We start from the raw sequence: 12,339 nt of genomic DNA on the forward strand, positions 1-12,339 counted from the left end.
TGCATACATCATCATTCACACCACAACATAAATCTTGTTTCAATTTGGCGCCGTTGCCCATTTGAGTGTGTTTTTGTGACATTTAGGATCCATATTAGTCTAAGATTAAGTTCTTTTATACGCTTGTGAGGTTGCTGTACTCGAATCTTCTGTTTCTGGGTTGAAGTTCCATTTCAGGTACCACTCGACCAGTCACTCGACCACCACTCGACCGAGTCGTGATCGAGCACTTGCTCGAGCCAGAAGCCGGATCTCTATAACCATCATTTTCCAGTCGACTTGACCTCCTACTTGAGCCTGTGCTCAGTCGCTTGCCTAGCAAAAATCGTTTGTGTCTGTTAATGCACACAAGGTCTAAAGGAAAGGACAATCTTCTTAGGCCTATTGACAACATCAACAACAAGACCAAGAGTTTAGGAGCTAAGCAAAGGAGAGTTGTTCAGCAACAACAAGAGGTTATAGTAGCTATGGATCACCAGGATCAGATTCAGAGACCAAGGAACATTGGTGCTGGAGATGCACCCAACACTCACAACCAAAGAGCTGGCATTGTGCCACCAACTGTTGCCAACAACAACTTTGAGATCAAGAGTGGATTGATCTCAATGATTCAGGCCAATAAATTCCATGGATTGCCTATGGAGGATCCACTAGATCATCTTGATGAGTTTGACAGAATCTGTGGTCTTACCAAGATCAATGGAGTAAGTGAAGATGGTTTCAAGCTGAGGTTGTTCCCTTTCTCACTTGGGGACAAGGCTCATTTATGGGAAAAGACTCTCCCTACTGGTGCAATCACTACTTGGGATGCATGCAAGAAGGCTTTCTTGGCCAAGTTTTTCTCCAATGCTAGGACAGCAAGACTAAGGAATGAGATCTCTGGATTTGCTCAACGGAGTAATGAAAGCTTTTGTGAAGCTTGGGAGAGATTCAAGGGATACCAAACTCAGTGTCCTCACCATGGTTTCAGTGTGGAGTCTTTGTTGAGCACATTGTATAGAGGAGTGCTTCCCAAGTTCAGAATGCTTCTTGACACAGCCTCCAATGGAAACTTCCTCAACAAGAATGTGGAAGAAGGCTGGGAGTTAGTAGAGAACCTTGCACAGTCTGATGGGAACTACAATGAGGACTATGACAGAACCATAAGGTCATCATCAACTGATCAAGAAGACAAGTACAAGAAGGATCTGAAAATGGTGAATGAAAAGCTTGATAGGATCTTGCTAAGTCAGCAAAAGTCTATTCACTTTGTTAGTGAAGAGGAGCCTCCAGCTCAAGAGGGAGAGAATGAGTTTACTGAGTTATGCTATATGCAAAACCAAGGAGGTTTCAAGGGTTATAACCAAGGAGGGTTTAGGAACAATAATCTGTCCTATAGGAGCACAAATGTGGCCAACCCACAAGATCAAGTCTACCCTCCTCAACAGCCTCAACAGCACCAAAACTATGTCCCCAAACAACAACAACAGGTGTTCCAGCCCCAGTTGTGTCCCCCACCAGGGTTTCAGACTAACCAAGGCCAGGAACAAGACCTTAGAGCCATGGTACAACAGCTGTTGATTGGTCAAACACAAGGGAAGATAGAGGAAGCCAAACAGTTTGCTGAGCTAAACCAAAGGCTCACATCTCAATACAATGATCTGAATATGAAGTTTGAGGGTCTGAATTCCAGAGTCAAGTACATGGAGAGTAACATAGCCTCTTCTTCAGCTCCAAAACCCAACCAACTCCCTGGAAAAGCTGTCCAAAATCCAAGGGAGTTCACAGCCAAAGCCATTCAGGTTCATGAGGAAGAAGCCACTGACGACAGTGCAGTTCAAGTTAGGGGGAATTCATTAGTTACTGAAGCCCCAAGTGATGTTTGTAACAAGCAATTGGAGCTCGCACCTGAGCTCGACCATGGACTCGAGCAGCCACTCGACCGAGTGCGTGGTCGAGTGGTCGATCGAGCTGGACAGTCCGAGGCTGACAAACCTGCCAAGTACATTCCTCCTGCCTACAAGCCTCCACTACCTTTCCCAGGATGTTTCAAAGCACAAAAGATTAAGGAGCTTAGGGAAATCATTGAGAGAAAGGAGATGATGGCTAGGCAACAAGAAGAAGAGAGGGTTTTAAAGGAAGAAGCTGTGGTTGAGGAAGTGTTGGCCATACAAGAGATCACCATTGCTTACCAAGAAGAAGAGAGAGGACCTGCCTTGGAACAGTATGATCCATATCCTCTCTACAAAGACTTTTTGCTTGACTTGTCAAAGAAGAAGGCTGAAGCTCAAGATGAGAAGGATCTTGAGGACCTTGGAGGAGTTATCATTCCAATCAAGCTTAAGGATCCAGGTCCATTCTATCTGCCTTGCACACTTAGCTATCTTCACTACAACCAATGCCTTTGTGATTTGGGAGCTTCAACAAGTGTCATGCCATATTCCATAGCTCAAAAGCTTGGGAGAACTGACTTCAAATCTACTAGACTCCATGTGTGCCTAGCTGATGGGACAAATAGAGAGGTAGTTGGGAGGTTAGAGAATGTCCCAATCAAGATAGGAAGAGCAAGGATCCACACTGACTTTGTGGTGATAGAGATGGACAAGGAGCCTGAAGATCCAATCTTACTAGGGAGGCCATTCTTAGCTACTGTTGGAGCAGTTATTGATGTCAAGGAAGGTCTTGTGACCTTGAACATTGCTGAAGATGTAGTTATGAAGTTCAATATCTACAATCCAACCAACCTTCCCACCATTGATGACCAGCCTTTTACTATCAAGGACAAAGGTGGTCAAGAAGGGTTAAGTGATAAGGCAACTCCAAAAGCTGAGCTCCCACTTCAAGAGGATTCTGTGGAAAAGCTTAAGAGGTCAGTTCAAGAGTTGACTATTATGGTTGAGGATCTTCAAGTAAAGCTGAACAAGAGGTCTTTGAGGAAAGCAAGACCAAGGCTCAAAATCAAGAAGAAATATGGTTTGTGTGCTAAGGGTGAGGTGATCAAGGATCAACTTCACAGTGACCAAGAGGTTCCAGGGAGGATTTCATCACCTCCTTGGTATCTAGATCAAGTCTAAGAAGGAAATCAAAGTCAAGCTTAGTGACTTTAAACAAGCTCACTAGGGAGGAAGTCCCTAAGGTATCCTTTGTAAATAAGGTTTAATTTGTTAGTAGTTTTGATGTGTTTTCTTTTATGTTTTTGTTGGACAGGCTTTTTATTAAGAATGTAGTTGGGTAAGAAGAGATTTGGACTTGGGCAAGAGGTTCGCAAGCCCACTCGACCAGGCCACGAGAAGTACTCGATCGAGCTGGGTAAGGATTAAGGCCCATTTGGTTTCCAAAGCCTCTAGGACGATCGAGTGGAGGGAGAAAAGGAAGAAAAATTTTGAAACTTCAAATTGGTCAAGGAGCTCGACCACGTGCTGGTCGAGTGTGGGGTCGAGTGGTAGCCAAAAAGCAGGTCAAAGATTCCCATTTCAATTTTGAATGGTATGGACGCTCCACCCTTGTCTCCTTGTCCCCTTAGCTTCTTTATATACTCCTAGCACGAGATCATACCTCTCACACTCTCTCATTTGCTCAAAATATCTAAATTCAAGCTTTAAAGTCTCTCTCAAGTTCATCTTTTGCTCAAAGCTTAGTTCTTTCTAGTTTTTGGGTCACTAACCTATTAACCTTAAGCTTTGAGTTTATTCCTCTCAGTTTTTGTTCAAAAATGTCTTCCAAGATCACTAAGAAGTCCAAGCAAGCAGCTGCAATCTCTAAGGGTCGTCATGATGTTGATTTAGAATCAAGAGAGGGTGCTAGAAGGTCCACTCGACGTCCCACTCGAGCATGTACTCGATCGAGTGGCCGTCCGAGTGATCGACCGAGCCAGCGTGCGAGTTCCAGAAACCCAGCTGTTGAGGAAGATCCTGAGAGAACTGAATCAGAGGAGGAAAGGGAGCCAACACTCAATGAGTTTATGAGGAGAGCAAGGGCCAAAGGAAAGAGGCCAGCTGTTGAGGTTGAACAAGAGGGGAGTGAAAGTGAGAGTGAGGAAGAAGAAAGTGAGGAAGAAGAACTAATGGATGATGGAGAAGCTGAGTCTTGTGGATTGTCAAAGAAGCAGCTTTATGATGCTTTCATGAGGATGGAGTTCTTGGGAACCAGATATCCACATAAGGAGACCATGGAGAAGCTTGCCATTGATGAAGATGTGGAGTGTCTCTTTGAGAAGAGCAGCCTTACCAAGTTCATGGGGCTTTGTATGGAGGGGTATAGAGAGGAAAGCTGTGAGTTCCTAGCCATTGTCAAGCTGCACACATATGTGAGGAAGGATGCTGTAGTAGGAGCTGGTCACATTTCTTTCACAATCAAAGGGAAGAAGCATGAGCTCTCAATGAAGAAGCTGGCTGATGTGTTTGGTTTTGAGGTTGGGAGCAATAGGAGCTTGATGGTTCCAAGAAAAGAACTGTATGCTGTGTGGGAAACCATTGGGGATAACAAGCTCTACTCATCCTCCAACTCCAAGAGCTCAAGGATTAGGAGCCCAGTCTTGAGGTACTACCACAAAGCTCTTGCCAACACCTTCTTTGCTAGGAAGGAAACTGGAAACATCAATGAGGGAGAGCTAAAGATGATTGACTTGGCTCTCAATGGAGTTCTTCTTCAAGCAAGAAATGGAACCATCATCCTTGGTAGCACTGTGGAGACTGATCTTGCAATGGTGCTGATAGACCATATGATATATTTGAGAAGTTGGGTAGGCAAGCTTGAGAACAAAGGTTCAAGAGGAGCACTTACCATTGGAGGCATCATTACTCCAATTCTTCAAGCTGCTAACATTCCACTTAGAGGAGAAGGGGTCTCACCAAGATGGATTGATTCCAGCTACCTAACCTCTGCACTCATCCTAGCCAAGGAGATGCATCAAGGAAACCATATCTTTAACTTTGAGCTGCCAACAGTTGGGAAGAAACAAGTGATCCTACCAAACAAAGAGCTTACTACCATTCAAGAAGGAGCCAACATTGATTTTTGGCCAGCTGATGAGTACTTATTTGATGGAGTAGTACATCATAGAGTTGATGCAGCTGGAGATGTAGAAATGGGTGATGGAGAGGAGCAGTTCTACTTTGAGAACTATGAGCCCAATCCAAGGGATAGTAGAGGAGTGAGAGAGCATAGCAAGAGGTTGACATTGCTGCAAAAGTGGAACAAATGGCATGGGAAGAGGTTTGACAAGCTCAAGAAGAAGGTGACCAACATGGCTAAGTCCATTAGAGGCCTGAAGAAGGAAGTTGCTGACTTGAAGAGTGGAAACTCTTCACCAACTCCATCAAGCCCTTTGAGGAGGAGTGGCTCAACTAGAGCACTTTCAAGAGTTGCAAACCCTGTGGAACCAGCTAGGGCTTCAATGTATGAGCCAAATCAGAGGAAGAGGAGCTCAAGTACCCGAGAACAACAGTTTTCGAGGCACTCGACCGGGTCACTCGAGCACCCACTCGACCGAGCACCTTGGAGCCACTCGACCGAGTTCCAGCCTAGACCACCATTTGGCTTCCCACCTCCAGCTGCTTATCCAGGCTATCCAGGTTACCCCCCCATACCACCCCACTACTTTATGGATCCAGCACAATACCATCAGTACCAGCAGTACCAGACTCAAGATATGGAGACTCGCGGTCCAGCTCGACCACCCCACTCGGACATGCACTCGACCGAGTCACGGTCGATTGGCATTGTCGAGCTGCCCGAATCACCTTCCTCCAGTCACCAGCAGGACCCCAGCTACAACTTTGATAGTATGCAGGAGGATGTGGACAGCTTCTTCTCCAATCCTTGAGGTAACATTATCACCTTACCATTGTACATACCATAGCATTTCATATGTTGTGTTTTGTTTTAAGTCTTGAATCCTCAAGCAAATTTCTTTCACACAAGGGACTGTGTGATTTAAGTTTGGGGGAGGGTTTGAGATAGCATTTGATGTTGTGTTTTGTTTTCTTATTTCAAATTTTTATCATCATCATGTTAGCACTTGCATAATCATCTAAGGCATAGGAAAACCATAAAAATTTGAAATTTTTTTGCAAAAATCTTTATAAAAAAAGAGTGTTCATGTAGTTTGCATTGCATAATTAAGTATTTTGTTTATCATATAGGACTGTTTGCATTAGGGATCTATGATGAGTTTTTCCTTGTTAGCTTGCTTAATTCACTAGACTAGGATCAATGCCCAAGTTAATAGTACTTTGATGCTAGTTGAGTGGTTAGAAGCATAAGATTGAACCAAGCCTTGAATTCCTGAATTGCATTTGGTCTTAACTGAAGCATGTTGTGATTTGATGCCATTTCCTATCTATAAGAACCTAATATTGACTTTCAATTATCAATGTGTGCATTGCTTTAAACTCATGGATACCATATACATATTTGGATCATATTCTTCCTTTTTACCACTCTTGTTGATCCAAGTAGCTGATTTCACTTTTAAATCAGTTTCCCTACCCCTAACCAAACCTTCTTTCAAGCCATGTTTATTCTTGTGTGTGTGAGGCCTATTTTTGGGATTGAGCTTGGTAGAAAGTGTTAGGTTTGAACTGACAAGAGTAAAACCTTGTGTAGTTCTAGTTTGCATTTTTCAAACTAGATAGGACTAGGTGGTTCACTTGTTGGGTTTGGGACTTGGCTGTCATGAAAAGGAAAGAGGAAAAAGAGAAAGAAAAGGTTAGAGTCTTTAGGAGGGGAATGTGTTTAAGTAAATTTAAAGTCTAGTGAAAGAATGGGAAGAATAAGGTTATCTAAGATGGTTCTAGTTAAAGAAAAGAAAAGAAAGCAAAGTGAAGTTTAGCAAAAAGCTTATATGTCTTAAGAATAAGAAGAAAAGAGAACCATAGCAATAAGAAAAAAAAAAAAAAAAAAAAAATTCCCATTCCACTAGAAAGATCAATTAAGAAACCTCTCCTAAGACTTTAAAACCAAAAGAGAAAAGGGTGAAAAAGAAGAAAAGAAGTTAAAGGGTAGCACTAGGATCATTTGGGTTTAGATTGATAGGATAAACACTTTGGGTACCTTTGGGTAGACAAGGCTTTATTCTTGTATGTGTCTAAGTGTTCTTACCTTTAGCATTCTTCTAAAGCTCAATCCATTTTTTGTGAGAGAACCTTGATATTGATAAGCCCTACTCTAAAAAGAGACCATCATTGTCTCTAAACCTTTTACTGCCAAGCCAAATGAGTTTAAGCATTGCATAGAATTGATTCATGTTCTTGATTAATGAATGTTAAAGGAAATGGTTGATTTGAATGCATGTGGATGTCTAAGGCTCAAATCAGTGAAGGTTGTGATATGCTTGTCTAAAGTCTTTAAGTATAGCTCATTCAACTTGCATCATAGTACTAGTAACTTGGACATTGATTCTAGATGGTCTATTTGCAAGCTTTAGGAGCTGAGATCCCACTTTCAAACCTCATCTACCTTCTTATGTCTTGTTTATTTGCTTGAGGGCAAGCAAAGACTAAGTTTGGGGGTGTTGATGTTCATATATTTTACCATGTTTTCCCTTAGTTTATTCACATCTTTTGCATCTTTTGCTAGCCATTTTCATCATTATTGTGTAGCTTTAGGACTAATCATGCATTAGAGTTTAGTTGCATTGCATTTGCATCTTTTCATGCATAAACAGGTGATTTTGGAGCTTAAGGAGCATGGAAACAATCCTGAGGAGAAGTGAAGCAATCTTGAAGGGAAAGCAAGAGAGTTAAGGCTGAAGAATCAAGGTCCAGAGTCCAACTCGACCAAGCACTCGACCGAGTGGGTAGATGGACTCGACCGAGTGGGTAGATGGACTCGACCGAGTGGAGTGTGCACGAGAGAAGCCAGCTCGACCATGGCCTCGACCGAGCACTGGTCGAGTTGACCGAGCCGTTGACTACTTTGACTTTTTCTATTTTTAGGGCTTCCACCTCCTCACCTATATAAGACCTTTTACCTGCAGCCACCAAAGTGTGCAACTTTTTAGATATTCCCTAAACCTAGTTTTTACCTTTTTTAGTTTTATTCCTTTTGCATTTTTATTTTTAAGAACTTGTACTTCCTTAAAAAGAAGACTAGATTCTTATATTTTGTTGGTTCTATAACTTTCAAGATATTGAGAATTTGAGTTTCATCCTTTCATCAATATTGAAGATCTTTGTTTAATCTTTCTAATAATGCAAGTTTCAATATTTTCTGGGTTTTTGACTTTGATCATCATGTATTGTTGTGAGTAGTTTCCTTAGGATCTTGAGGATGGGTTAGGATGGATTGATCTTGTGGTTTGTGTGACTTGGTCAAGCTTGATTGTTGTAGATCTCTTCTAGGGTAGATGATCTTAATGCTGATTCTATATCTGAGAGGGTAGAGTCTGATTTCAAGCTTCTTAGCATCACACCAATGTTTAGGAAGCATAGATAAGGCTAGATCTAGAGCTTACCATTAGGCTTGCTAAGAGATTAGAGGTCTTGTTTGGTTTGAGATGTATTGCTTAATGCCTGCTTGTGTAGATTCTTTACTGTGTGAGAACAAGTCTAGAATTGCATAGGTTTGATTGTTTCTTGACCATGAGAGTGGGAGAAACTTGTCTTAGATTAATATGTCTAGAGGTTAGCTCAAAGTTTGCTTGAGATTTGTTGACCAAGTTAGATAACCACAATGATTAGTCCATCCCATGAATCCATCCTCAGGACCTTCTTTGTTTATTGAAATCTTAGTCTTAATCCTGTTGCTTGCTTGTTGTTTGATTGGATTTAGCATTACTCTGTTTTTATTGCATTGCTCTGTTTCTGCGTCTGGTCTAGCTCGACCACCCACTCGACCTACACTCGGTCGAGTGCTGCTCGAGTTCATCCCCAGAACTCTGTGTCTATGATTTGTGTTTGTCTTGTTTCATTCCTGTTTCATTCTAGTTGCATACATTTAGTTTTCAGTTCAATACTTATCTTGCATTAGTTCATTAGTAGTAGTCTCTGTTTCTGTTCTTGCTTTATCACTGTTTCAATCATTCAGTTTCATTTGCATCTAGTTGTTAGTTCTTGTAGTTTATTTTCTGCATTTTACATTTTCTTCCTAGGATTGTTAGTGACAAACAATCTTTACATTTGTCTTAACTTAGATTCATATGCATATCTTAATTGTTCACAAACACTCATTTAGGATTGATATCTCTTGTACTGCAATAGCATAAGGGGAATTGAAACACCCATCCATCATTCCATTCATATTTCACCATTGCATACATCATCATTCACACCACAACATAAATCTTGTTTCAATTATTGCATTTGGTCTCTTATCTTAGTAATTTTACATTCTGCATTTTATCATTATCACTAGGTTGTTAGAATAAAACCATTTTCATACTTGGCTTAACTTAAATAAGTATTCACATCCTGATTGCTTGCATCTTACTCATTATGGATTGACATCTCTTATATTACAACAACATAAGAGTAATTGAAACCTCTTGCATTCCACCTGATCATTCCACATTGCATAAGTATCATTCACACTAACACCCAAAAAAGATATGTTTCAAAGTTCTAATTCCCATAAAACTTTCCATTTATAGGAACCCCGAGCTAATCCCTCTTCCAAGACATCACAAGTCTAATTAAAAAAATACTCATCTTATTAATCATAAAATGTCATAATCGTTACATCCTTAACAAAAATACATAATGAAAAGTAAGATACAACGACACTAAGCCCATAACACGCATCCCGAAGGACCGCCACAAAAGCCACACAAATGTCTCTAAAGACCGCCACAAAGGCCACATAAATGTGTCAAAATACAATCACAAAGGCCACACAAATGTCTCAAAAGACCACCACAAAGGCCACTGATATGCATATATTTTACCATGTTTCACCATAGTTTATTTACATCTTTTGCATGGTTTACTAGCTAGTATTGTCATTATTTTGTAGTTTAAGCCATGTTTGTGCATTAGCGTAGGATTGCATTGTATTTGCATTGTTTCATGTTTAAACAGGTGATTTGGACACCAAGGAGCATGTAAATGAGCTGAAGAGGGATAGAGTGCAACCAGTGAAGCAGACAAAGGCTGGAATAGAAGAAAACCAAGGTTCAGAGGCCACTCGACCACGTAAACGGTCGAGTGCTAGGTCGAGTGGCAAGCCGAAGAGGAAGAACCAACCTGTTGAGGAAGATTTGGAGAGAACTGAAAGTGATGAAGAGATGGAGGTTGACTATGAAGAGCATAGGAGGAACATAGCAAGTGGAAAGAGGCCAGTAGCTGATGTTCAACAAGAAGAAAGTGAAAGTGAAGATGAGGCAGATTCTGGTGTTTTAACACCAAGCCAGCTCTATGAAGCTTTCATGACCATGAAGTTCCAAGGGACGAGATATCCATACAAGGAAACCATGGAGAAGTTTGGTATTGCTGAATATGTGGAGCTCCTCTTTGAAAATTGCATCCTAAGCAAGTTCATGGGTATGAATATGGAGGGTTATAGAGAATAAAGCTGTGAGTTCTTAGCCACTCTCCAAATGCATTACTTTACAGATATGGTTGATCTAGAGAGAGGAGCTGGCTTCATCACTTTCACCATCAAGGGCAAGAACTATGAGCTGTCACTCTTGAAGTTAGCATCACTCTATGAGTTTGAAACAGAAACTGAGTTCAACATTGTGATACCAAAGGAAGAGCTTCATTCTCTATGGCAAACTATTGGTGAGGATAGGCCATACTAATCCTCCAAGATGAAGAGCTCCAAGATTAGAAGCCCAGTCCTAAGGTACTTTCACAAAGCTCTAGCAAACACTCTTTTTGCTAGGAAAGAGACTGGAAATTTGAATGAGGGAGAGCTCAAAGTGATAGACATGGTACTCTATGGTGTCATGAACCAAACAAGAGATGGGGTTACAATTTGTGGAAGTAGACTACCAACTGACTTTGCCATGGTCCTCATTAACCAAATGACATATTATAGAAGCTGAGTTAGCAAGTTGTACAAGAAGGGCTCATCTGGAGTTCTATGCATTGGAGGTATCATCACTCCAATCCTTGTAGCTGCCAATGTACCACTCTAATCTGAGAAGACCAAGCCAAGGTTGATTGATGTGTCATACCTCACCACTGCCCTAATCCTAGCCAAAGAGAAGCACCAAGTGAGACATCTCTTCAACTTTGATCACCCAACAGTGGGAAAAGCTCAGTTTGTTATTCCCAATGAAGAAGCAACAGCCATAAGAGATGGGCTTAACATTGATTTCTGGCCAGCAGCTGAGTTATTGTTTGATGGAACAGCTCTATTTGGAGATAACCAAGCTGAAGATGTGGAGATGACAGAAGGAGAGGAGCAGTTCTACTTTGAAGAATATGAGCCCCAACCAAGAGATAGTAGAGGAGTGAGAGAAACAGCCAAGAGGGTGACACTTCTCCAAAAGTGGAACAAGTGGCATGGTAAGACCATCAATGGTTTGAAGATTTCTTATATGAATCGATTACCCCATCCTTAGGAGCTTTCTTATATCTGTTGTTTAACTTTATTCTATAACTTGATCCCTTACCCGAACTGGTACCCGATCACCAGCTTAGTGTACACCTTCGAGCTGTTCATCCTTGACTTCTCAATCCGATCACTCCACCCGATCCTATACTCGAATGCTTGCATCGAGTGCTTAGGTCGTGTGGTTCTTGCCTTTTTATTTTCTTTTGATTATTTTAGGATTGTTAGATTAAACCCCAATTATTGCTTGGCTTGACTTGTTTGCTTCTGATCATATCTTATCTGCTAGCATAACAACCATTTGGATTGATAACCCTTTGTACTACAACTGCATAGGGAATTGATACCCTGGGTGAAAAATCCTGTTATCAAAACAAGTGAGCAGCATCGATCGACACTGTTTGGTAGTTTCGGTCGACACCAAGTGCCAGTGTCGGTCGACACTTGGTTGGTGTTGGTCGACACCTCCCTTCTAGCGAGACAATACTTGCTTCCTAGTTTGTATGTTTTGTTTGTTGATTGTTTTGGAAATAGGAATCTCAGTTGATTGTGTGTATAGCCCAGTAGATGGGAGGATTGCCTCACTGAGTGTTTATAAAATACTCATGCATCTCAATTTGTGTTTGTGGTGCAGGTGCAGGTAAAGGCAAAGTGTGATCGTGGAATCAAGGCAATGAAGAGGAGGTTGTTCTTGGGACTCGAACGGTTGTTGTCTGGCATTGGTTATTGTCTGGCATTGCTAGGTTGTTAGAATTGGGTCATTAGAACATTGCTAGGTTGCTGGTTCTATGTTTCATATTGTTTGGTTATTGGATATTTGTTATCTTTTAGTATTGGATATTTGAATATTGGCTATTTATTGAA

The 12,339-nt window shown here is 41.3% G+C and overlaps 1 non-coding gene across 1 annotated transcript; it reads right to left on the minus strand.

Moving 5' to 3' along the window:
- Positions 1-860: 860 nt before the first annotated feature.
- Positions 861-967, minus strand: LOC147940128 (small nucleolar RNA R71). The gene has a single exon (XR_015564789.1). It is a non-coding gene; the product is annotated as a small nucleolar RNA R71 (small nucleolar RNA).
- Positions 968-12,339: the final 11,372 nt, after the last annotated feature.

Source organism: Camelina sativa, chromosome 8 (genome assembly GCF_030686135.1).
Source record: "Camelina sativa cultivar CO46 ecotype springtype chromosome 8, ASM3068613v1".
Lineage (NCBI taxonomy): Eukaryota > Viridiplantae > Streptophyta > Magnoliopsida > Brassicales > Brassicaceae > Camelina > Camelina sativa.